Source organism: Vanellus vanellus, assembly GCF_965231255.1.
Source record: "Vanellus vanellus genome assembly, chromosome: 18".
Classification (NCBI taxonomy): Eukaryota; Metazoa; Chordata; class Aves; order Charadriiformes; family Charadriidae; genus Vanellus; species Vanellus vanellus.
The window spans coordinates 8,152,428-8,177,108 of NC_138923.1; the positions used below are offsets into that span (position 1 = coordinate 8,152,428).

General features: G+C 44.6%; 1 protein-coding gene across 1 annotated transcript in view; it reads left to right on the forward strand.

Annotated features, from left to right (window-relative positions):
* The window catches only part of CFAP77 (cilia and flagella associated protein 77), a gene marked incomplete at both ends in the record, with an annotated part of 61,364 nt that overhangs the window by 11,036 nt on the left and 25,647 nt on the right, over positions 1 to 24,681 (forward strand). The window lies entirely within an intron of this gene.

The following is a 24,681-nucleotide window of genomic DNA, read 5'->3' on the forward strand; positions in this document are numbered from 1 at the left end:
GTGCCTCGGGTGCCATGGGGCTCCCGAGAGCCATGCAGCATCCCCCAGCCTGCTGCCAGGGCAGGGAGCAGATCCAGCCATCTCCCACGTAGCTCTTCTGTGCAAAGCTTTTTCGCTTGCATTATCAGGGTGAGAAAGTATTTGGATTCAGGAGAATAAACAACTAGGCCTTATAAGTCATTAAAAATGTATTACAAGAAAAACACAGTGCGGCTATAAATAGAAAACAAAGCAACTTCTGTATAAACTTTTACAATGACTGTTACTCAGACTATTCGTCACTGTCTGTTTTTAAGTGAGTTTAGCATCCGTGATCTCCGGAGACTGATATCCCTTGAAGCTGCCGTTCTGCTCAGGCACTGGCAGTGCGCTGCCCTCTGTAAGCGTCTCCCAATTTTGATGGTGAGCGTTTAGTGACAGTAGCTCAGGTCTGTGACCTGCTCAGTCTGTCTGAGCAGAGATGAGCTGAGATGGGGGCAGAGGGGCTGGTCAGTCCCAAACTGGAACTTCAGTGTTTTTCCCCCCTCCTTTTTTTTTTTTTTTTGGTCAAGTGGAAATATTTTACTTATTTCTAATTCACTTACATTTGCACCAGTCTGACATGTAGGAGTTACTTCCATAAAAGCTATCACCTCTCCCTGCAAACCTCCACACATACAGGTCTTGACTTAATGTGAAATGAATTCTATGTAGCAATATATTAATCATTCAGGGATACATGATTACTGTCTTACTTTTTGCTATTACTTAAACAGTAGTTCATGCAGGTAAAGCCAAGCATACCTAGTCATTTTTAAAACTTTCTTGAAGAATATGCACATTTTTTGAAGAAGCTGTTATTATCTCTACATTCTGCATAGTGCTCCAACTGAAGTCAGGACGAGCTTGCTTTCAGGGGAACGTGAACTGCACTTTGTGTTTTCAGACTTCAGTGTTAAGAGCTTGTCCCCTCTGCTCTGATTTTCCCTTTGTCATGTCAAGCAATAAAGTGGAAGAATTAGGTGGCTAATATACTTTAATGCAACTTGGGACCCAGCAGCACAGAAGATACCTCAAACTTTCAGCTAACTTCAGCTGTGTGATGTTATAACTTTGAAAAATCAAATCCTGACTGTGGTCCCAACATGAAAACTCCACAGTAGAGTACTCGCAGTGCTTAAACTCCTGCGTATAGCTAATAGGCTGCTCCAAGGGAAAGACTGGGTTGTCTTGGCTGGACAGCAATGAATAGTTAGAGATCACAGCACGCAGGTGTACGGAAGAGTCCGTAGTTACATATTCCAGTCAGGGAAAGTAGGCCACAGATCTGAATGGTGAATCCTAATAGTCTGAGTTGTGGTTTCTCGGTGAAGGGGACATTTTGTGCAGCTTACATCCTAAGAAATGTGATTTTTCATCACTATTCTGCTGGATGCAAAAGAGAGAGCTGCTGCAGTATGGTCCAGAATGAAAATGTTCTGTTCGTTTGCAAGACTACAAAATAGCCAGGGGCTGGAGGCAATGTTCAGATCCTGCCAAGCGTTGGGGTATTTAGGAGCTGGGGTCACGCTGTCCTGTTTGTTTCCGTTAATGGGTCTCTGACTTAGCAGCCTGCAAGAGGGTGAGAGATCTTGGTTTGCGGCTAATTCCTGATTGAAGCGTAGAGACTCAAACTAGTTTCCAAACAAGCCTGCGCACTGCAGCAGGGGTCATTTGCACATTGCATGGGTGCGAAAGAGAGCAAATTTGCTTTTCTGCATGGACATGCGCTCTGGACTGCACTCCCATGTATGGAAACTGCTGGCTGGAAACACTGCTTAACAGAACAGTTTTCTGCAAAAATGGGAAATTCAGCAAGCCAGGATTGGAAAAAGCAATTTCCTTTTCATGAAATGTGGGCGCTCACTTTGTTTTTATCCTGAACTCACAGGAACCTCTTTCTAAAATGCTCCACCAGCCTCCCCGGGTTGGGGTCTCATTGCTCACCTCCCTCCTGCAAGGCTGTTAGCGTGCAGCAGTCCCTTTAATTTGGGAGTTTAACAAGTAATTCTAAATTGGGATGTTGGAAAACCTGTGATCCTATCTACCATGTCTATCCTATCAGATGTGGTTCTACGCTTTCACTGCCTTGAAAACAAAGGGGAAGAAAGTTGAACACATGGTACCCTCAACTAGAAAGGGCTTTGCTGTAAGAGGATATTGAGTTGTTTTATAAAGCCCAATATTACGCTTGAATTATGCCTGAATAAGGAGAAAGGACATTGTTAAAGAGCCCTAAACATTGACTATAGTGGATCTTCTTTCTTCCAAACCCTTCAGTGGTGTTGTTTTTAGCTGTTAATGATTTGGTATTGTATTTATAAGCCGTCAGGGTAATCCAGAGAGCAGCAGGAGGGGCAGTTGCCTTAAATAAAGCTTTACAATGCTGCTAATTAAAATGATCCTTCCTCTCCCTGTGATGACTAATGAGACAGAAAGAAGAACCAGGGAGGGTTAATGAAAATGTTGCTATGAGATTCCCTATTTTTAATTGGTCTTTTTAATGTTTTAATCTTCTTTATGGTGTGGGGGTGGGGATGGAGACATTTTCTTTCAACCCTTCTTGTACTGTGCCCAATAGATTGCAAGGCATGGCATTTGAAACGTGCATTTCTAGCTATATATTAAGAGTCTCTAAATGAAAGTCTAAGATAGAGTGTAGCCTTGAGATGGAAGAAGCAATTTTGGACTTAACTGAGAATAGAAACAAGAAATGTGAAACCTGTTTTTAAGCTCAAGCTTCCAAAACTCCAAGGGGGCATTCGTACCCCGAGGACTGAGGCTAAGATCTATTGTGAAGAATTGGCACTGATGCTCAATAGTATTTAGAGCTTTAGGTCACGATGCTCCGTTAAATGCAATATTTATCCCATGAGCATGTCACAGTTCACCTCAGATGTCAAGAATTCAATTAATATTCTATTTAATAGAACACACCATGACCTAACCTTTTAATACTCTTAGTATGTCTGAGCCCTCCTTATTAGCGTCACTAACTTTCCTTCTCAGCTGATACATCTAACAACAACTGGGATGGGAAAATTGGGAGCAAGGAGAGAGGGGAAGAGATTTAAATTACTTTTGGACCTCACTGTGAGGATTCAGCAGCTTTGTCCCTTGTAAAACTCAGTGCGCAGGGGGTTAGCACACTCCACTTTTCCCATTTTTATGGGGTTGACATCTTGCAAGTTTCAACTATCTATCGATTCAAAATCACAAAAGGCACCGCCAAATTTTCAATGATTTGAGCCGGTCCAGTTTTTCATTGAAACAGCATTGCCCCCCTCACATCACATTATCCAGCTTAGGATGAGGGGAAACCATTCATGTGAGTAACACGCAGGATGAAATCTTTGGCTTGTAATTTTGTCTGTGTGCTGTGATGGTGGGTTACAAGTATTCAAAGATTTTGGAATCAGCACTGCAGAAATTTCCCTGCATTGCACCTGAAAATTGTCTCTGAAAGTGGGATCCCTTGAACGCATCATGATTTTTCAGATCAGACTAGAAAAATCACAGGGCTCCTTCTGGCCTTAAGTGCATGAGTGAACAGGGCTGCCCGCCTTCCCCTGTCACCAGCAGTGCCACAGCAGCCCAACTCCACCAGTTTGTGGCTGAAATCAGAGATGCAGAACCAGGTTTTGCCATCCTTGTGTCATCTCTGGTGGGCTACTATGAAAAAGCCATAAAAAGCACAGTAAATTCTGTGTTTCAGAACATACGAAATAGAAGACAGGCTTAGTAATCTGATGGGGTTTATATCTAGCTTTTTTAAAGAACAGAATTAATTTTAAAAAATCCTAATTGGGATTTGCTTCAGCCCAATACCTTTTCTGTGCAAGACCGGCATAATGCATCAGAAATAGGAGGAGACTGAAAGCGAATAAGTGTTTTAAATTATTGCATATTGTGTAGCCTTTACTGTTTGAGAAGTGCTAAATAAAAAAGGCGCTTTTTTAAGGCAGCATTTCCCTGACTTCAGCCAGGCGGGTCGGATGGGTTTAGCACAGCAGAGAACACCTGCCTGCAGCTGGGAGGGGGCCACGCTATTACCACACCTGTGATTTCACTAAGATTTGTTGGGAAGATCAACCAATAAATACAGACTCTGTACCGCAGCTCCTTAGAGTGGGAGGAAGAACAGACATTGTGCCAGATATTTTCATGCAACTATATTCATTATTTATGCAGAAGAAGAGATATTTCAGGAAAACAGAGCTGAACCATGAGTGACAAGGTATCTTTCCAGAGCGTAGGGTGCAGGAAAATTGCACTGAGGTTGACAGCTTTTTTATGTAGAGTCTCTATTTCACTGAATTACTGCATGTTGGCATTTCGAAAGTACAAGATGACCTATTTATTAGCTGTGAATCAAACAGAAATTACATGCTAGAAAATAAAAGAGTTGTATGTTTCTTCCAGCTGGTAAGATGCTTATCCTACAGAAATAACATATACATAAAAGAAAACCTGCAAACAAAGGATCATCAATCACAGGGCACTAAATTTAATGTCATAGGACCTATATTCATCTTGTAATATTGCAATCATATGTGCTTGTTCCCTTACATGTGATGTAATATTAAATGTATGTGCGTCATAATACTTTAAAATGTCACTATCCTTGCTCTGCTTAGGCTCCTATCATCCTCTTCCCTTTTGAAGAGGAAATACTGGCTTGGAAACATGGCTTCAACAGTAACATGCATCCTAGAGCAACACAAAATGGCTTGCTGAGATCAAGCTTTCTGTACTCCCAGCTGACCTCTTCAGGCATGTCCCCTCGCTGTGTACAGACTGGGGTCAGACTTGTCCCCAGTTTGGGGATGCCAGGCTGTCTAGTCCTGCCTCTCAATACGCGCAGCACTTCTTTTAGCTCTCAGAAATCCTAGCCAAGCTTGAACAAGAGCTGCCCAACATCACCTGTAGTGCAGAAAGCAGCAAGTTAGGAAGTGGGAACATAATTGCTGTGACCAGCAGCAACAGACTATTTTATACAATATGAAGTATCCACCTTGCTACGCCACTGGATCTTCCAAGCCCAGTAATCTTGGAAAACCCAGCCACAATTCATTTATATAGAGAGGTTCCTACAACACATGGAAAAGGCAGGTGTATATCACGCATCTGATGTCTTTCAATCGCATATGGTTATGCTTTTATTATCCATCTAATCGATTCAAAAACCCCTGGAAATACTACTGTTCTTATTTTCCGTTTGATAATTTCATTATTTCATTAGAGATGGCATCATCCCATGGCTTTCAGGCAATACTTAGAGGTCAGCAATAGCTAGTGAATCTCAGGGCTTCGGTTGTGCAGAAGTGTTTCACGGTCCACCATTAGAAAGGCAGCTGTTGCTCAGAGAAAAACATGCTGTTTACGGCTGCTTTAAAAATGTAACAGAGGCACAGCCAGCCCTGGGGCTTCTCTGTGATGTTATAAAATAGTAGGGATTTACCCACAGCTTCCAATACAGGGAAACCACGGGTTTCTTTTATGAAAAAGCTGAATATCAATATACCGTAGAAACTAAGAACCACATATTAGGGATGTGTCTGAGCCTGGAAGGAGGTGTCCTCTCCTGGCCGCTCTTTGCTTTCCTGCTTGTAAACACAGTGCCAGAACCTCAGGAGGAAGGTAACCAGCTACCAAACTAAATACTAGAAACTGTCAGCCAGGCCATGCAATGGGGCATTTCCCTGGGGGAAAGGCAAAAGCGGGAGGAAAAGCTGCCAAAAGAGCCCAAGTAGTAGCCCTGAACTTTGCCAGAGAGGCAAATGCCACATCTGAAAGAAATACCCTTACAAAGCACAGCTTGTCTTTTGGAGAGGGGAAATTCGGCTTTCCCTAGGAACTTTGACATCTAGGATCTGAACAAAGGCACAGAAGGAAGAACACTAACATCGTTGGATTTGGCAACTGACATTGAAATAAAGGCGGAACAAGTTCCTGCCTTCTCTTCCCTCGTGTTCCTACATAAACAATTTAAGAGATAAGGTGCAGTAGCAAATGTCCAAGCCCAAACCTGGAGCAATGTTAAATATAGCTTTATGAATGTATTTCATATACCTTTTTGCTCAGAAAGTAAATAATTTTATTTCCATTTTTTTTCACTCCAAGTACCACAACCATCAGTATGAAGAGTAATCCTCATACAAAAAGGAAGGCCAACGTATGGAATATGACAGGGTGCAGAGAATCATCCAAGAGAGACATAGACATAGACACAGACACACAGTTGCTATGAGTATGCAAGTGTGTAATAATCTGATGTACAGGCTGATGCAGGCCACCAGCAGCCTGTAAATATAGAAATCTGCAGTATCACAGCGAGTAGGTGGCCTCATTTCCTTCCTTTGTCAATCCCTCCCTGTTCCCTCACCCTCCGGAGCAAGAGCGCAAAGTCTCAGTGTCTTACTGCGTGGCCTGGATGTTGTTTTCCCGATCAGAGCTGCAGGCTTTGTAGGGAAGATGAAATGATTGCTGACTCTTTTCTTCTCATTAAGTTTGTTTACACTGTGGACTGTTGAGGTTTCGCTGGCTTTGTGTCTCATGTACTCTGCTTTGAGAATCCCCAGCATTCATAAAAGTGAGGCCAGCTAAACCTGCACAACTCTTACCTCACTTAGAAAAGTCCAGTATGAACTTTTATCCCACACGCATTGTTTTTCTTTGGTTTTAAAAATAAAACTGAAAACCATAAACTGGCTGCATAGAAAGAAGATTGCTGCTAGGTTTATCCTTAGACCTGTTGGTTATCATACCCAAACCCATTCTGGACCAGCAGCCTCCAGAACCAGGGCTTCGCTATATCCCAGTGACCATGGCCAAGAACACTAAACTCATCCTGACTTTGCAATAACCTAACAGGCATTTGACCCATGCTCTGAAGAGGGCAATAAGCAATAACCTCCCAATACAATTATCATTTTTGCTAGTCCATCCGTGTGGCAGGGAAGGGGAGGACAGCATTAAAAACTGCTGGTCCAGCTGACTACCTCAGAAGGAAATGAAGAAAAGGAAAAATATTACAAAATTCCTGTTGGCTTACGTGAAACCCATTAGCAGAGGCATGTAGTGAACTTTATAACTGCAACTTTGGCTCTGCCGCTTTGCCCTTCTGGGACTGCAAAGCAATGTCTTTCACCAACCTTAAATTCAAATCAGCTTTGCAATTAATCAGCACAACTTGGATATATATGGATATATATATTCTATCAATATAATTTTCAGACTTATCAGTATAGTGTCTACTTCCTCACAATAGCTAGATAAAGCGTATTTTTAAATACCTGATGATCCAAGTACCTTTGCAACAGAAGCCGGGCAGTTATTTCAGTGTTGCATGTTCATTCCAAGTTAACACATAGGATCTTCAGGAAAAAAATAATAATCTATACATTAGAAATATTTAATTGACCACTTGATATTATTCCAATCCCTCTGTGTTGAATCCTGAATGGTAAAACTTAACATGACTCTTTTTTGCTTGAATTATCCTCCTGCTCTTGCATATGTACAAGCTATGTGCTGTAATGCAAGACTCATACATTCGTCTTAGTAATTTATCTCATTTCCTCTGGAATGGTGTCCCTCAGTGGCTCAGAGAAAGTGGAGCGGTTGTTTTAATAGATTTGAGTTTTATCTGCCTCTCTATTTGCAGCAGGGCATAATAATAATAAATTATGATACTAATAAGTAGGTTGTGCAGAATGGACTACAGTGGTACCACTTCCCTCCCCCTCCAAAAAAGTAATTTATGGGTACATTCTTGTGACTTTAGGGGTGTAATAAATTATCAGGGTTCGTTTTTCCATCCAATTTGAGGCAGTGCAGCTGTGTTTTGCAAGCAATAAACTCTCTTGTTGTATTTCTTATCTAAGCACTGAAAAACACAGTGTGATTTTTTTTTCCTTCCCTTCCCAATTATTGTTGCAACGCCTGGTAGCTTCTCTGTAGTTAAGGGTTTGCCAGTGCTTCCATTATAAACCTCAATTTTCAGGGGCCTATAACTTTGCTCTTTTAAATCATAGAGGGTTAGAACTTGGTGTACATCTCTGTCAATCTATATGCTTTTTTAACTGAGAGAAAAAGCAAATTTTTTTAAGGAGTCCAGAATTCCCAAATTGGAGCTGTGTGTGGAAGTCAGAGACACGTGGATGCAAATAGCTGGTAATGCTTGGATACCTCTTCAGCTCCTGAAAAGCCTATGAGTGCCTCTTATTTTGGACACATCTTGGGGCAGTATTTGAACCTTAATTATATTCTTGACGCAGCAGGCAGGAAGGGTAGCACCATGTGCCACTTTGCTGCTGGAGGTTTGGGGATCAAGTACGAGTCAGCCATTTACAGAAGCTCCCTCCTTAAAGGCGATGCCCTGCCCTTGAGTGCTGGCCCAGCGGCTCAGCGTGCTGAAAATACACAAGGCGTAAGGGAACCTGCAGTTCACCGTTCCCAAGCAGCGGCTTGCAGTCCTAGCCAACCGTATCGATCAAAATACTCTAGCACGGTCTCTGAATTCAAGGAGAGGTTAAGAGCCTTTGTGGACCTGGTTCCCATTCCCAATCCAGCCTGATGCGAACAAGGGTCAAAGAAGGAAGGAAGAAAATGAGAAGATACAATAACAACACTGGAATTGCACAAATTCCCTACAGCAACCTTGGAGACCCTGGACTGGGAAGTACAATGCATGTTCAGCTCTGCCAAGAAATGGTGCGTTCCTTCCCCTCCGTAAAATCTTACTGAATGGGGAAAGAAAGCCACCTGTTTTTTTAATACCACTTTGTACAGGTACAATTATGTCTTGCATGTATTGCGCAGGCACTGCTCTGCAATGGGGCACTAAATACCTTCCAGTGCAAGTGAGTAAACCAAGAGTGGAATAGAAAGGACTCTGGGTTTCCAGGACACTCTTAGGGGGAGCGTTGCGGCAGGGAAGGAGCAGCTTGCAGCCCCTTTGTGCAGGCTGCCGTTCCAGCCACTCTCATATCAGGCCGTACAGCACTGCCAGACTAATGCTTCTGCTAAAGCAGCCTTGTACGTGATCGGCAATTAAGCTGTGAAGTCAGCCCCTTAATATTATGTTAACATAGTTCAGTATATTAAATGTAAAACAAGTCATAATTTTTAAAGGTACCTCGGCTTACTGAGTTTAAATGAAGGCAGCAGTAGGACTATCACAGCCATATGCAAATCACCTGCATTTTAAAGCTAACAATAGATTTTGCTTTATTGTTTTGGCATTTAACGAGTGGGAAAATAATAAATTAAGCCACATGGGGAATCCCTGGTGTTTTTACAAACTGAAGCAGTACCCATTTGGAGAGAGAACATTCCCCATTTTTCTCCCTAGCTGCATTTCTCTTAACCCACCACCTTATTAAAGCTTATAGGGCAAAATTCTCCTCTCATATTCCTCTGGCAGCTCTTAGTCCATGTTCAGCTCTCCCTACCTTCCTAGCTGTCTTTCATCCTGCGAGCTCTCTCTGCAGACAGGGAACAGAAGAAGAGTAAAGACTGGCTGGGCCATAGGGAGTCAGAAGAAAGATGATGTCATAGTTTTAGGAGGGTTACAACAGCTATTAGAGCACGGACAGCTTTTTCTGCCTGTTGGAATAGGGGATGCAGGCGGCAGCTACCAGTGCAAGGTCTATGGAAGAGGCAGCTGCGTTAGGCTCTGGTCAGCAGTAAGCAGGATCCATGTGGTGAAAATAATAGGGCCTCTGCAGCTGCCTGGTGTGCCACCATGCCAGGTACCAGCTACGACACCAGCACCAGATTCAGGGCTCAGTGATTCAGGGCTCAGTCTTTGCTTGGGGCTGTGTAGCCAAAAGGAGGAAGGAATGAACGTCGTAGTAAGATGACCTCTCTGATTTGAAGCATTTTTGAGTAGGGTGTTAGACTGCGTGTCACAGGGCGTGAGCAAAAAAAAAAAAAAAAAACACACCAACGAAAAAGAAACAAAGCAAGCGGTATTTTCATTTTAACTCACTCATCTCTTACTGCTCAAAGCCAAAAGTCAGGCTTGGCTGTGAGGGCATTGGTCATCTCAGGCAGACTGAATAGGCAGGTGTTGGTCTTGCAAATGGTAATGTTTAGCGCTCTCATTGAAACGTAGCTGAGAGAGGATCGCATCGCGGATGTTTGCTCCTGAATGCCACCCCAGACTTGTCTTCTCCAGGCCATGTTTTTTGCAAGTCACCGAAAGGAAGATACACCACTTCATTGTCCACACTGCTCCTGCGTGTGAACAAGCACAGGCATTCCTTGTGCAGAGCAGGCACATGAGCACATTCAACACATGCTTGCTTCCTGTGTTATCTGCGAGAAGTATCAATTATACATGTCCATGAATATATCCCTGCACCTGCGTTCCCCCAGGAACACTGTTTTACCAACACCAAAGGATGCAACAGAAATCAGGAACCAAAGCAAACCAGCCAGCATAAAGTTAACGTGATGCTGCAGCATTAACTGGCAACAGAAAATTGCCAGGGAGAGTGAAAATTTAAACAAGACAAACAAGAGGAACGTAGAGAAAATACTTTGAATGGAAACCTGCAAACTTCAGACAAGTTTGGAACATGTCTAGGGATAATTCATCAGCTTCCATCTCATGGCTCTGTAGAATCTCTTAGAAAAGCCCCTGCAGTCTTGCCACACATCCGTTTTCCACCAAATCTGCCGTTTGTCCTGTTTGATGCATTTCATCTGTTGTGTATAATGTTTGCGCTTACATACGTGCCATGTGGGGAAATTGTAAATAGAAGGTATGTGCAGCCCTTTGAATATATGAAGTGCTGCACAAGGATTATGGTTATTTTTATAATAATTCTCCACCACTGCCTATGTTTGAAGTCAGGGATGTCTGGTGGCTGAACCAGACAAGCAGAACACACGCAAAAGCCCAATTAGCTTCTTATCTCCAAAGCTCTTACAAACACTAATGCATTAATCATTGTAAAACTAAGAGATGAGCATTGGTCTCTACTCCTGGCTCAGTTCAGACGGGATGTAACTTGACTGATGCTGAGAATTACATGACAAATCTTGTCCGTTCATCCCCACTGTGCAGGAGAGGAAACAGAAACAAAGGCAGAGCACCTCAGAGGCCGTTCCGGCCTCAGCCCACGATGTCCCTTTGTAAAGCCTGACCAAGTCTCAGCTCAGGAACAAGCACACCCTAGGCTCACGTCCAGCCGAGCATCAATCCTCCATGTGATGCTTTCTGTTAGAAAATCTAGATGCTGCTTAAAACACGGAAAGTCTAAAAATGACATGGAAACAGACAAGGAAGGGCTAAAAAGCAAAATAAGTGTTTGGTTCTGTAAGAACTGCACAAACACACAAAAGCAAGCTGGCTCTAGGAAGAGCTTTTCAGATTACTGGAATGCCCCTTAAAAAAATGGATTAAAATACAGATTCCCCCTATTATTTTTCAATAATAGAAGTGCAGCACAGAACAACTCACTAGTGCCACAAACTACTTTTTCATTTCTGTTTTTGTTTCATGCTTCAATATCTTCTTCCAGCTGCTCATGTCTCCTTTTCCTTCTCCTCACTTTGATCTATTAGTTTTCCCCAGAAATGGGGTTTATAAATCATTGTAATGCAGCCCTGGGAAAGACGGTGCTTAGTGCAGGGAGAAATACATTGCAGCTAACAGCCACGGCAGGGAGGAAAACTCTCACCTCGTAGTGGGGCTTTGGCGACAGGTTACTGATGGCGCTGGGTTATTTTATGTCTGCATTCGTGCCATCAGGGGCAAGGCCGCAGGGACCGCTGCCTGTACCCCCTTTGCAATATTTCAAGCTTCCTTCTGCCGGCAGAAACAAACTGCTCGGGGGCTCGCAAGGGAAAGGGGGGAGGAAAAATTGCTAGAAAAAAGGGGAGGGGAGGCAGGACAGGTGGGGATGGATCACTTAGTTCCTGCTTTTGCACGACTGCATCTTCTTTTAAAAAGAGACATTTACTTCTAACGCACCCTGAAAAGATGCAAATTTCATGCAAGACCCATCTATTGGCAGCAGTGGCAAGATCCAGTTCGCCCGTGAACATTTCCACCCCTTTGTGCCAAAGCTTTTGTGTTCCCAGTTTGCACTCAGGAAACTTTGTTGCTGGAGGCCCATGGGCATGACTGACCCCAGCATCGCTGCAGGTTGAAGTCGGGGTGTACTACAGGGGAGCCCCCTCCGGCACTGCCCCAGTTTGACCCCCGTGAGAGCAGACACAGACACACCTGCTTATGGTGTTCAAAAAACTTTTTGTATTTGAAACCTAAGGGTTGGGCTTCATTTTCTAGTCAGGCTTTTGAAAGTTGCCTACAGCTATTAAAAAAATAATCTAAAATATGAAGCTGGGAGCAGTGCGTGGCTGTGCAGCGGGTCACTGAGCAACCTCAAAACAACCTTTCCAGGTCAAACTGGTGGAAGGGCTGCTGTGGCATTTGTGGCACGACACTGTGGAGAGTCTGGGGTAAAGGTCTGAGCGCCCCCCAAGCAAGGGCACGTCCCCTGAGCCCCCTCCCAGGAACAAGTGTTAGTCCTAAATGCAGAAAACCCAACATCAGCTACGGCCAGAGACACAAACCTCCGTCAGCAGCGGTTTAGGTACTTATCTCCTGCCCTGGGGTGCAGCACGGATTAGGGGAACCTATTGCCAGCCCTATTTAATTAGGGAGGAAATCTTCATAACGTCCTAAGAGCAGCACAATCACGCACAAGCTACAGGCTCTTTTAAGCATTTGCTGTGTTTTTAGGATCACCAGCTCCTAATAAGACCACCCCAGGCAGACACGCCATCCTTTAGTTTCCAAAGCACACAAAAGAGACACCATGCTGGAATCTTACCTCTATCTTTAACAAAGCATTACCCCCTCCTCACCCTCTTCCCCATAATTGCCTTGTTATTGTCATTGGTGCCATTGTTCATTGGCTCGGCCGTAGAGAGGCCCGAGGGAGCAGTTCTGCCTTAGCTAAACCAATATCTCCTGCAATAACCCCCTGCAGTTTCCCCTTTGCTATCCCATGTTGAATAAATCCTCCATCTCTGTTTGCTGAATGATCATAAAGATGTGATTGAAGTTTCAGATTTATGGTTTCCTTCGAATCGAGGAGCAACTCCAATAATGCCAGAGCCTGTTTGCTGACTGCTTTTGACAGGATATACATAAAGGGAGATTTGTAAGAACAGAAACAGGAATGCAAAGATTCAAGCGAGGTATTTTCTAGACAGGCAGTGCACACGTACGCAGTCACGTGTAGGGGTTGATTTCACACACACGCTTCCAGAGCATCCTCCGTGCAAGGACCTCACTGCGGTTCCCAAGCACCCAGGCAGGGCAGGGTGTGCGCACAATATTTTACTCTAACAGCGATTCTGTCTCGAGTAACCACACAAGGGACCCACAAGAATTGGTTGCCTAGTAAAGGAGGATCCTAACTAAAGATTTCACACAACTGTACTGGAAACTGCTCTAAAGTGGTTGCTGAAGGCTGGGAGAGGGCTCTATATTAAGGTGGTCCTTACTGTCAGCTTCACTCTCCATATCCCATGAGTTCCCCCCGAACTGTGTTAATGCAATCCTCTGAGTGCCTGGAATGCTCTTTGGGGACCACAAAGAAACCCTCTTGCTCCTACAGGAAAACATCCCAGCCGTTTCCTCTGATCAGAGCACCAACACCCAAAAAAGCAACCAAAAGGGTGTTATGAAGCAAAAAGCAGCTGCCTCCCGAGGACAGCCAGCATTGCACCTTCCCCGTTGAGGCAACAGCCTCCAAAAGCAAACCCAAGCAATCTGCTGCATGATTGTGACCTTCAAGCTGGAAATGGTTATCACCTTCCACAGTGCTGTTGTCTTGGCCTGAGTGTCAAAACCCTCCTTTCTCCATCAGCATTTAGGGAACCATCTCTCATCAGGCATATTCTGGGAATTGCACATCGTGGGGCACAGCGCTATTCACAATATTAGTCTTTATGAATCAACCACTGCAAAGATGAGGTGAAATCAAAGTTTGAGACTTGGGTGCTAAAACCTGAACAAGGCATCCAAAATACATTCCCTCCAGCCCTGTGGCCGCAGCACATTTGCTTTTCCCTGATTCACAGCCATTTACGCTCGTTCCCATTTCAGCAAAAACCTATAAAACTCTTACAGCACGATGCAGTCCTAAATTAAATGCACTTTAACATCCCTATATAACAAGGGAGTCTTTGCTCTTTTAAATTAATGTGTGTAGCTGAGAAGGGGACCTTTCCTGGAAAATTTATTCCACTTTATTTGGAGACAGAAAACCCCACCTTGTACCACCTTCTCTGAGAGCACAGATTATTTTGCGTGTTATAATGAGGAATTTGTAATAATGAGAGCATTGTGTGTTAGACTAACTACGAAGCGAACAGAAAAGAAGAGTTCTGTGAACAGCAGTGTTTGTGTGATGTATGGTAATATTTTTCCTCAGTGCATTACAAAAGAAAAAAGCAAGATAAAAATATCTTCCATTTTCTCCCTAATTTGTAGTTTTCTGGTGTTAGCAAGGCTTACAAGACACATGCTCCCAATTAGCTGCTCCTCTTAATTTAAATGCTTCATAAATTATCTCCTGCGCTTGTGGATTATCACTTCATAATGCGAGTTAGCATTTAAATAAATAGCTGCGATGTAGGAAATTAGAGAGGTTTACAGTCTGAGGCAGCAGCATAATGAAGGAAAATACCACAGCAGCTGAACAGGGGTTGGGAGAGATGTGATGAGACAGATTTTTTTTTTTCCCCTTCACCTTTTAGCAACCAAATTTGGACTGCAGCAGGGAAAATATGGGTCAGAACTCCAGCAGAGCAGGAGCCTTTTGTAATAGCTGAGCACGAAGGGAACACAGAGAATTCTTAAGCGTGTAAGACATCTGATTTAGCAAATATGATGCAATTATGAAGTGACTTTTTGGAGCCAACTCTTGCTTGCCTCACATGGTAGCCTCTTTGAAAGCAATTGGGCTACTCGTGTACGTCACCTGAGCAGTATCTGACCCCTTACGTTCTAGCCTTTCAAAAAAAATACAGGACTGGAGAGAAAAACAATAGAACAAAGCAGAGCTGAAACTGTATCAAGAAAATTTGTGGGGAAAGCAATGAAGGAGTCAGATGTATGATTTTGGGGAATTTTAGAAATATATATATCTTGCAAAGATAACGAGCATTTCTAAGCCAGATTACTTTTGCCATGTTTTTAGCACCATTAATGAGATCAACCCATAGGCAATGATATTTTTTAAACATTGACAGCAACTTCCCAGTGTTATTTCAGCCCAGTTTCACAATTATTGTCATAAAAGTAGAAAATTAGGAAAGCAGGACAGGGAAAAGCCTCATGACAACTCTTTGGGGGACTAAGGCTCTGTCCAGTGCTTGCTGGTGTCACTGCTGCTTTTTCTGCCACCGGAGAAAACTCAGGGCAAGATCCTGCCAGCACTCAATCACACTTGACTGCCATTGACTTCTTGGGGAGCTGAAAACATAGAGGCACTTGTGGGTTCAGGGCCCTGTGGTGTTTGTCTTGCAGAGAGCCCAAGGTTGGACACTGCAGCTCTCGGGGAAGTTCGGCTATTACAGCTCCCTGCTTGCTCACACACAGAAGTCCCAACGTGTCAAAATCATGGATATTTTTTTCAAAAACACATGAAAATCATAGAAGCCTTGACAGCCTTGACCAAAGTCCAGCCTTAGGCAGGAGTAAAGTTATTAGTTACCTTATTTCCCAGAGAAAGTCTGACACATTAGGATTTCACAGTAACTGGCTGTAAGTGTAATGGGCAGGGTGTGATTTTGCTCACTGGGTTTTGCAGTTAAATTTCAGCATGTTGAATACATTTTGCTGTAGGACAGAGCAAATGATTCGGGCAGATTCTTACATTAGCACAAGACCCTCTGTGCTTAACTGGAGTTCTGTCTAACTGACAGCACAATTTGGGTCTTCATTGTATTTAATATACTTCAATAGTGGTGGTCAAATTGTCTCATCATTTACATCCATGCAACCCTGCTAGTCCCAAGAGAACTGCAGAGAAGCAGCTCAGGACAACCTATAACTGACTCAATTTTCTCTGCTTAGCACCTTCCAGTTAATTTTTCTAGCAATGTGCCCCAAAGTGCTCTTGGTTATCTGTTGGAAGGAGATTTCTGCCTGGGCAGGACACACTGCCAGGAGGAGCCCGTAGCTGTTCCTTGGGTAAGATGCAGAGAGTTCAAGTCAGCACAGCAGGATCCCCATTTCATCCTAAAATTTTATATTCCTAGTGTTTAGAAAGTGAAAAAGGGGCTCATTACACTCCAACCAACATCTGAAAGGTTACAGGAGCTCTTTGTCCCTCAAAGTTTCCGGTACAAGAAAGGCTCCGTGGGCCAAACTCTACCCGTGCTCACAGCTCTGCAACGGCTCTGTCCTCTGTGGCATATTTGCGTCTCTACCGCCACCACTTTGTCTTGTGCACCGAGCAACGAATGGCCACAAGTGCTACTGGCTTCTTCTGTGCTTAGACCCTGATAAGCCTCTGCTTTCCTGCAGTATGAGGACACAGAAACCAACTCTTCTGTCCCAGCTACAAGGGCTCTTCAGGTCTAAGAAAAACCTAGCAGATGTGTTGGGTGCTGAATGCAGAAGATAGAACTGGAAACCGCAGGACTAAATTCCTTCAGGGAGATGGTGCCACTTTCTACACCTTTTCTTCTAAAAGGGCATTTTAAATCATAAAATTGGAAGCTGCAGCATATATCTTTCCAACTGATCTACTAATCATATTTCTTCAAATTTTATATCCCTGACCCTTGTAAAGGGATTGCAAGGAAGGCGTTTTTTAAGCTGCATTTTAATAAGTCAATATGAAAGCTCAAAATTATTTAAAGCTTCTTAAATAGGATTATATTTGATTTCTTGTGGGAATAGCGGGGGATAGTCTAGTAAAGACGTTCTGTCCTGCTGAGGTTTTATTACATTAAAGAAACAGCATCCTTTTTTAACAGCAAAAACTTTTACCTATTCTCTAATGAAAATGGAGATTAGTCTGTACATGAGGTGACTGAAGTTGGTAAGTTCCTGCATCTGTGATCAGAGATTAGAGTTTCTCCTTGAGTGAAAGCTGAGAGATTCCTGAACCAGAGGTTTTGCCCAAATTTAACAAGTTGTCCGTTAGTCTGAAATATTTGAATATTTTCTTCTAGGAGGTACCACAAGGGTATTGACTTCAGGTAAATTCTGCTGAGAAATAACAGGTAGCTCTCAAGGCACTCAGTATCTCATTTGCAGCCAGGGATTGAATTTGGCCCTAAGAATCAGAGGTCTGTGGCACTGGGGAACGATTTTGCTATGTGGGGAATGTGGCCATATTCAGGCTGCTCGAAAAGGCCCACAGTTGAATTCTCACTTGCATTCAACTCCTTTAATGTCATTGTGGCTTATATGGATGCTACGTTGGCAGCGTTCAGCCTAATATGTTCTGTAGCACCCAAAGAAATTCAGGAGGAGAAAATTAAAACTACCTGTGTGGAGTCAAAGGAGCCAGCAGCAAGTTACACAGTGTAAACAGCAGCTTCACTGAGTTGAGTTGTGCTGGACATAATCTGGGACAACATCTGGCCTTGAGAATATAAGAGGATTTTTCTTGAAGTAGCAGATGGGGAGGTTTATAGAACAGATACTACTAAGGACAAAACACAGAGAAAAGGTCATAATTGCTGCAAGGGGACAGAAACTTTTTTTAAAAAATGTCCCATCTCTAACATTTAGTGAACATTCTCTCTCAGTCCTCAAATAACCCACATCCTGCTCTCAGCTAAACCTCAGCGCTCCCACTGAACCCAGCAGACACTGAGAAATGCATTCCCTGGCATTATTTGACTTCAGGGTTTGCAGCACAGCAGGTATCCCCAGGGCTGTGATTCTCTGGGAAATGACAACCCCACTACACTCTTTCCAGCCACTCTCTGGAGGCCCCACATCTCTCTGGGGAATCAAATTCAAAGATGGTAAAATAGCTTTTCCTGCCAAGGTGCTACACACTATTCTGCCCACATTCTCCCCAAAGGTCCCAGAACTGCTGCCGCATTACAGACTGATTTTCCCAACCTGACCTGTCCATAGACACCTCCATTTTTCCCCTGATGTTGCCTACGGGGAAAGCAAGGACCCAGAGATGTCTCTCTCCATTCAGCTGCTCCAGGGCTATCCCATGCCGTACCAAACCTTTCAGCTGCTGCCCCTGCGTGTCCTCAAATCTCTCCCAGGCTCACTCCACCTTAGAGGCAAATGGTGGTTGCAGCTTGAGAAAGATCAGGTACAGGGTAAGGTCTCAGTATAGCAGTAGCCGTAAACTGCACCCGTTTTCATTTAGCCCAAATAACCCGTCTTTCCTGCCAGCAGCTTTGTCTTATGCCTACAGACCACGCTGCTTCTTCAGGGCTTGCAGGCAAGCGGAGGCTGATGTGAACTTCACAAGCTGTGACACCCACTACAGAAACGCATACGCTTCTTTGACCTTCAACGCTGGCATGAAACCTTACAGAGACACAAATTTATCTTAAAGTCAGGAGCAGATTTAATAGAGCAGGAGAAGATCGTTTTCAATATTTCCATCTCAATTATAGTCAAACACCTCGGTGAGTCTCAGCCTTTGGGGCTGTACCTGGGCTGCCTGCTCCCAGCGTTGAGACTATCGGCAGAATCAGCAGAAATAGCACAACTGGGCAAGGTAGAGGTGATTTATCAACGCTGAAGTAATTCATACTGACACGGAGGCACTGAGGAGGAGCTCAGGGTTCAGCAGGTGCCCCCAAAGACCCGAGAGTTATATGGTGCCGCACACCGAAAGCGGCAGACTTGGGATCCGACTCCCCAGCAAAGAGATCCTTTTTCTTTTTTTTTTTCCCAAAACCATTTACAAACAGCAGAAAGAAGCAGCCCTGTTACAGAGAAAGGCAATTTTAACAGTTGCGATGCCCTACTGCTAAAATTGTCCCTCTAACAGCACCTTCTCTTCTAACTCATTAAAGAGCAACTAGTATTCAGAGTCCCAGACTTTTGGGGCAAACAGGATTTTTCAACAGAAAACTAGAAGGTGAATACAGCCACGAAGACAAATGAAAGTACTGTGCACGCAAATACTTTCATGTCTGTCTGGCCCTTTAAAACAAAAATGATAGAGTTCATTTGCATTTAGATCTCTTTGGCTCCCTCTTTTCATCTAAAGACAAATCCTCACAAAGGCTGCTTAATTAGACCAAATTAGATTTCCACCTAGTGGCTTGTCATTCATTAGAAAATGCTGTTCTTTTTTTCTGTTTTGGTAATTATAGGCTGGTCTCACAGTGTTCACTTCAGGCTCAAAGTATGACTTGCATTCATGATTTTGTGCAGATGAGAGGAAAATTATTCAGTTGCATCAAGTCTGCCCGTTTTACAAGTTGGATAAAGATCATAGCTGGAGTCTTTTATGTAATGGGGTATAGTCTTTCTTAAGTCTTTAATGATTAATTGTAATAGCGTATCTCATGGCAATTTTCAAGACTAAAAGCTAAGTACAAACAGTTCGCATGCAAAGATACTGTACCAGATAGTGGGTGGCTTTCCTTCAATATGGGTTTCTGTGTCGGGGACCTGCGCGCGTGGTCCTCGGTTGTCCGCGTTACAGCCCCGCCGTGAGCAGAGAAGATGGGAAGGGGCAGGCTGGTGCCTGGGGTTGGGTAGGTGAAACCCCAGGCTGGAAGTGCCGTCTGCCTTATCCAACTGCTGTATCTAACCCAGCGAGGGGGACACCTGTGTCCCACACATCCTCACAGTCCTCTGCTGCCAGCGTTACACAAAACATAGCTCCTAGAGGGCAAAGTCTTTCAAGTAGACCTGAGACTCGAAGGTTTCTAGCTGATAAGGCTCCAGCTCCCAGTGCAGGTCACTCAGCAGCAGAGGACAGTGCAAAAATACGTGTGGACCTACTGTGGGTTAGCAGTGTCCCTACCCTAGCTGGAGTATTTATAACCAAAGGAGTTAAACTCACAGTAAGGTCCTCGAGCTTTACTGTTCTTGACTCTGAGGGCAGCAGTTTGCCCAACCATCACCTGCTTCTCTGGAAGACTCTCATGCTGCTGTGGGACGCTGTAATGACGTGGTCTACCACTCTGAACACAGAACGGAACAGTCTGCTTCCCTCCCCGATCCAAACTCCGTTCCCTTTGTTGTCCTGCTTTGGCACATTAATTCACTGCCTCAGTTTCCCCACTATGACAGCAGGATGAATGCTCAGTGGCATGTTTTGAAGCTTAATAAATCGCGGCCAGATTTTGTGGTCCCTCATCAAGCAAAACTTCCTTTGATTTTGACCTTTAATGTTTATGAAAAGCTTCAAAGATAACTGCCAACTTATTATTAATAATCTTCTTGGAAGTGGAAGTTACAAGCAGTTAGCGGCAGGCAGCCCAGCAGCCACCGGCCCCTGCTAGGATTTCTTCTGCATTCACAAATCCAAATTTTCAGGTGTGGTTTTCTAAACAACATTCTTGTTTTCCCAACCGTTTTTTGTGAGAGGGAAAATAAGTTTTTCCCTCCACCTTTAAAAAAAAAAAATCTGATCAAATTTGCCTTTCTCAAAACACTGAACATTCCCTTTCTCATCTACCTAAACCTGATGTTGAGTTACTGTCCCCCAGAGGCTTTCAGTAGCTCAGTTCTGATGTATCCCTGCACTTTGTAGCTCACTGCCTTCTTAGAGTGTAATCAAACATCAAGCTAAGTAGCAAATAAATCTCCCGATCTCATAAGCTGCACAGCAAGATCATGTAAATGCAAATGAAGGGCTTGATTTCAAGCTGTCGCGGGGGGAAGGAGGGAAAAATGCTGGGCCTTGTCACCGCAATCACTTCACTCTGCAAGTGCAGTAAATCTGCAATAATAATAGTAATGGCAGCGTGACGGGAGGCTTTACTGTACAAGGGGGTGTAATGAAAAAGGGAACAGAAGGTAGGGAAGGAAGCAGGGCCTGGCGGGCTGAGAATGCACCGGCGCGGGGTTTGCAGGCGTCTGCAGAGCCGAGCCGTCGAGAAGGGGATGAGGCAGTCCTGGCTGAGTCAGAGCAGAGAGGATTCACAGATTTGCCCAGCATCCCCTCCCAGTAAAGGGCTGCCTTCGATGTAGGGATTAAAAATCTATGCCTCCATCTCTCGCTGTAGCTCTCAGCACGGACGCGTCTCCTGCCCCTCTCGCAGTCTCAGTCATCTTTAGAAAATTGGTGCAATGTGTGTCGATGGACTGTAAATTCCAGGGGATGAAACAAGTCTTGCAACAAAACCTGGAATCCTTAGAGGTTTTGTACTTCCTTACACATTTGCAACACGCCCACCTCTTACAAATAGACCCATTTCCGAGCCTTCCTCTTCCTTCACAGCAAACATGTTCCAACACCATTAGACACTCAAATACAAATCCAGGGCTCAAATCCAGGACTGCACAAGTCAGAAATTACCTGGCAAAGGCCCGGGAGCTTGATACACCCAACACCGCTCGCTCTTCAGCCAACCAGGGTATCCCCACTCAAACACCCCCACCGCTGCGCTGCAGCCAGTCTGAGCATGGCACTCTCCAAACCCAGTTCAGACACACCTGGTTCAACCATGAAAATTATCGTGTCCAGGGGGAAAGGATGCATTAGCTGAGTCCTTAAAGACAGTTTGAGAGCGCAAACAAAGCCTCAGCACACGTTTCTCACAGCCCTGGGAGGAGGCGATGATCTCTGCAGGATGCTCTGGGAATGCTTCAGGAAAAAGTCTCAAGTTGTCTTTTCTGAACAGGATGGATAAACAGTATTTAAGATGCCGGATTTTCCTCACTGAGGTCGTAAAGGGAGAAAACTTGCAGAAGGTACCCAGAGAAAATTAGGACCGCCTGGGATGCAGAGAGAGACGGTTTTAATTAGAGCCAAGAGGTGGGAAATAAGGCAGAGAAATGACATCTTAATGAGGTTTAATGAAGTTGTCTGCTGATGGGCACAGCTGTCAGACAGATCTGTATTCCAGCCAAGCAGCTTTGTGACAGGCTAAACCTGAACACAGGAAAGGGTGCTGGAGCTGGGGAAGAAAAAAGGACCTTCTACATCAACTTTGGCTTGCTCTCCCCACAGCTTTAAGACACAGCACACCTACAGTGCTCCGGGACAAACAAATGAGACCAGCCCATGAGGTTGCAATAGCGTTTTGCTAATTTATGAATGAGAAAGGCTGTAATCTTGGATTACACCGAGCAAGATTCATTCCTGCTACCTCCTTCCCATTCTTTGCTTTTGTGGGTAAAAGATGTTGGCAGGCAACCAGAGTCCTCTGAGTCCATTGATTTTCTTCAGGCACAGGTTCTCTCCATGTTCAACATATTGGACCAGATTTTTTTTTTTTAATTAATTATCCAGCACCTTCAGCTTTATTTATTCAGTGCAAAGTGACTGTAAAATGCCACCCGATCATAAAAAGCAGCAGCATGCACTCATTTTGTGACGGAGTAAATACCCAACTGCGTTAACTTCAGGTGTTCTACAAAAGGGAATCTTTACATTCTGCAATTTCTTCCATTCTACAGAGTTCTGCATTCAAAGGTTTGGAAGCAGTTGTGCCACAGGTTACAAACCTCTCTCCTTTCCTGCAGTTTCTCAGCAAATTTCTCACATTTGCCACGCCTTTGCCATCATAGCACATTTCTGACCTCACTTGGCTGATCCAGTGTCAGAACACGATCCCTGGAAAAAGCCTTTTCTCAGGCATCTGATGAACATTACACCATTTCCCTTGTATACCAGTGACAACTAATCTAAAAATAGCTGGCATAAAAATGCCTGTAAATACAGGAGAAATAGATCAGCAACGAAAGCTACTTTATCATCCCTGGCATCGGTTTATACGCTTTGCGCGAGCTCCCTAACTCACACACAGCGTGCACATATGGTTTCGCGCTGCTGTGTGATATTTCAGTTGCGGTAGCACTAAAAGCCCCCTCGCTCCCATCGTGCCCGGCGCTGGACACATCTGCAAGGGACAGTCCCTGCCTCTGCTGGAGGTTCACAGGAGGCAGCTGGGGAATGCAGCCGTGTTATGCACAGGTTGTATCAGGTAGCTGAGTCGATTGCTTTCAAAAAGGTCTGTTTGCAACAAAGGATTCGTAGCTTTGCACAGGGCAAGGAGCCTGATGGGGCTTTCGAGCCTATCAAAGGATCTTAGTGAGTCCAGAAAACTCATTTTCTGGTGAACTCGTGCTCCTGAGAGTCATGGGAATACCACACCTGCTTTATAGCATCACAAGTGCATGGATTTAACAGGACCGAGATGAAGCACTTGCAGATCTGGGAAGCAAGACCCTGGATTTACCGGAAAGCACCACTGTGTGGGCTTGTGGGCCCACCGATCCCAAAGTGGCAAAGGTGACTGCCAGCTTGCCAGGATCTGCCAAGGAGCAGACCTGTTGTCGCAACACGGACAAGTCACTCAAGCAAGTAGGCTCGATCTCACCCCCCTGGACACGCTGGTGAGGAGCCCCGTGCCACAGCTACGTTTTTGTGTAGCTGCATATTGAGGCAGGAGCTGAGAAACTCCAAATCAAATGCACAAAAAAAGGCTCCAGGCAAAAAAGTTTGAGGAATTACGAGCAAGTTCTAGAGACCCCAATGCAGAGCCCCCTGGAAAGGTGCCTGTTTTGGGCAGGGGCTATTAACCCTCGCTCTCCAGGCAAAACTGGCTCAGCAAGAGTTTTGCCCAAGCTGAACCTGATGCAGAACAGCTCAAGCTGCTCAGCACCATCATGCACCCTTGGTCAGTACCATTGAACAGCACATTGGAAAGGGACCACCAGACTGGCAGCGTACAGGAGAGCCATGCCTGCTCTGAGGCCCTGGCCAGGGTTTGCACAGTGCTGGCTGGGAACAGACTGTAAATTTAGGTTGGGAAGATGTTCCTATACAAGCAGTTCAAGTAAGCAGCATCGTTTATCCACTGCTGTACAGCCTCAACCTGCCATAGCGGCAAGCTGGAGGTTGTTCATTTTCAGTCTCACTCTCATCACTCAGTCCCTGCAGAACGGGCTGCGTTTGATTCAGCATCTCCCAATCCAGAGAGTGTTCACTCTGGAGCATAACAACAGTCATTTCAATGCCAGTGCTCAACAATTCACCCATGAGAAGCATGAAAGTAGGATTTCAGCAATTCCATTCTCCCAACAAGACCTGCCCACACCTACAACCCCCCAGCTTCCCAACACCCTCCCCATGGAAAATAACCTGTCCCAAAGTACCGAACACCATGCCTTAGGGCTCTGGGGCACTTGTTGCCTGACCCTGCTCCAGCTTCTCCTAGCAGGAATGCACAGGCCCAGGCTGTCAGGCTCTCGCGCCTTCCCTCCTCCACCACCTCCCTTTCAAGCAGCAATAAGGTTTCAAGACACACACGTCCTGCAGTGACTTCACCATGGAGATGGGAGAATGGAGACAAAGGGGGCGAGGGGAGGTCAGTTAATCCCACAGACACCACCAGGCTGGGACACACATGGGCTGGGGAAGAGTTCATTTTAAAACTAAATAAAAATGAGGTTATTAGCTCAGGTTCTCTTTTTTTCTGTGCTATAAACCCAAAGCTCTGCTCGCCCTTCTT